The following is a 2,500-nucleotide window of genomic DNA, read 5'->3' on the forward strand; positions in this document are numbered from 1 at the left end:
CCGCGCGCAGGGTGCGCCGGCGCATAGCTGGGACGCCAGCCGGGCCCGTCGGCCGGCGCTCCTGCCACTGGGCGCCCCCCACCAGCCGGCTGTAGTGCGTGCGCTCACGCAGCGCGCGGCCAGCACGCCGGGCGGCCCCCCCTCACCGGCCGGGGACTGTCCCGCCAAGCCACAGCCTCGTATCGCTTCATACCCACATGGCCAACTCAGGTTCGGGGGCATGGCGGGTACCGCCGAAACAACCGGTTCACAGATGTACCGATCGTCGCTATCACCGATGCACCTGCAGCGCGAACAACCGCTCAACAACTGATTTCCAGTTCATTTGCGGATCTTTGGCAGCAAACGTATACGTCAATCTACATTTGCGAAATCTACGATTCTGGCATGCCTGCATGTTATGTGTCACGACACGCTACATCAGCCCACATACACACTGCGGCATGTACACGAGAGAACACGTGGAAGATGGTCCGCGCACGTGTGCAATGTCCCTTGCGCGGTCGACTGTCAACCGGCCTCTGTAGCATGTCGCAGATGTGGAACGCGGTCCACCGTGCTATCATGTTGTGTGGGGCAATACGATTAAATAGGAAAACCCTCGTCGCTACATCAACAGACGGCTCACGCTGATTCCCGGCAGAGGGAGGAGGGGGGGGGGGGGGGGCCAACATGCAATACTTTCGTCCGTACCTACTTACCACATGTCTGTACGGCGTACAACAGTGCAATCTCGCTGTAATGGGGAGACGAGACAAGTAGCATCGTGCACAACATATGGCCCTTATGATTCGCCATTGTAGGGCGCAGCCGGTGTACGGTCAAGCATGTGCCACATTATGTCACTCAGTACGTAACGACGGATGATCAGTGTGGGTTACGCGTACATCAGCGGACAGTCCACACAGGCCGTACCACAACGTACACTGACTGCATCGACAACCGAATGCAACTGAACAGCTGCAAGGCTCATTTCACAAACAAACGCCTGACCGACCAGCTTGGAAGGGCAGGAGGGGAGGGCGATATTCGTTCTGTAGCGGTACACCCTTCCAGTGGTTAGCGGGACTGTGTAGAAAGTACGCAACACTCGAAAGACCTTTATGTGAGGGTACGCACCATGGCATCAAGAAATACACATGACACCAGAGGATCCAAGCAGTGAACTATGTTCAGAGGGTTGCTGTTAGGCAAAGCTACATTCCTGTGACGTTACATGTGACAGTTAAGGTGCAGTGTAAGTTAGGTTAAGGTGCAGTGTAAGTTAGGTTAAGGTGCAGTGTAAGTTAGGTTAAGGTGCAGTGTAAGTTAGGTTAAGGTGCAGTGTAAGTTAGGTTAAGGTGCAGTGTAAGTTAGGTTAAGGTGCAGTGTAAGTTAGGTTAAGGTGCAGTGTAAGTTAGGTTAAGGTGCAGTGTAAGTTAGGTTAAGGTGCAGTGTAAGTTAGGTTAAGGTGCAGTGTAAGTTAGGTTAAGGTGCAGTGTAAGTTAGGTTAAGGTGCAGTGTAACTTAGGTTAAGGTGCAGTGTAACTTAGGTTAAGGTGCAGTGTAACTTAGGTTAAGGTGCAGTGTAACTTAGGTTAAGGTGCAGTGTAACTTAGGTTAAGGTGCAGTGTAAGTTAGGTTAAGGTGCAGTGTAACTTAGGTTAAGGTGCAGTGTAACTTAGGTTAAGGTGCAGTGTAAGTTAGGTTAAGGTGCAGTGTAACTTAGGTTAAGGTGCAGTGTAAGTTAGGTTAAGGTGCAGCGTAACTTAGGTTAAGGTGCAGCGTAACTTAGGTTAAGGTGCAGCGTAACTTAGGTTAAGGTGCAGCGTAACTTAGGTTAAGGTGCAGCGTAACTTAGGTTAAGGTGCAGCGTAACTTAGGTTAAGGTGCAGCGTAACTTAGGTTAAGGTGCAGCGTGGGTTAGGTTAGGGGCCAACGTGGGTTAGGTTAGGGGCCAACGTGGGTTAGGTTAGGGGCCAACGTGGGTTAGGTTAGGGGCCAACGTGGGTTAGGTTAGGGGCCAACGTGGGTTAGGTTAGGGGCCAACGTGGGTTAGGTTAGGGGCCAACGTGGGTTAGGTTAGGGGCCAACGTGGGTTAGGTTAGGGGCCAACGTGGGTTAGGTTAGGGGCCAACGTGGGTTAGGTTAGGGGCCAACGTGGGTTAGGTTAGGGGCCAACGTGGGTTAGGTTAGGGGCCAACGTGGGTTAGGTTAAGGGCCAACGTGGGTTAGGTTAAGGGCCAACGTGGGTTAGGTTAAGGGCCAACGTGGGTTAGGTTAAGGGCCAACGTGGGTTAGGTTAAGGGCCAACGTGGGTTAGGTTAAGGGCCAACGTGGGTTAGGTTAAGGGCCAACGTGGGTTAGGTTAAGGGCCAACGTGGGTTAGGTTAAGGGCCAACGTGGGTTAGGTTAAGGGCCAACGTGGGTTAGGTTAAGGGCCAACGTGGGTTAGGTTAAGGGCCAACGTGGGTTAGGTTAAGGGCCAACGTGGGTTAGGTTAAGGGCCAACGTGGGTTAG

This window comes from Schistocerca gregaria, unplaced genomic scaffold, assembly GCF_023897955.1.
Source record: "Schistocerca gregaria isolate iqSchGreg1 unplaced genomic scaffold, iqSchGreg1.2 ptg000626l, whole genome shotgun sequence".
Lineage (NCBI taxonomy): Eukaryota > Metazoa > Arthropoda > Insecta > Orthoptera > Acrididae > Schistocerca > Schistocerca gregaria.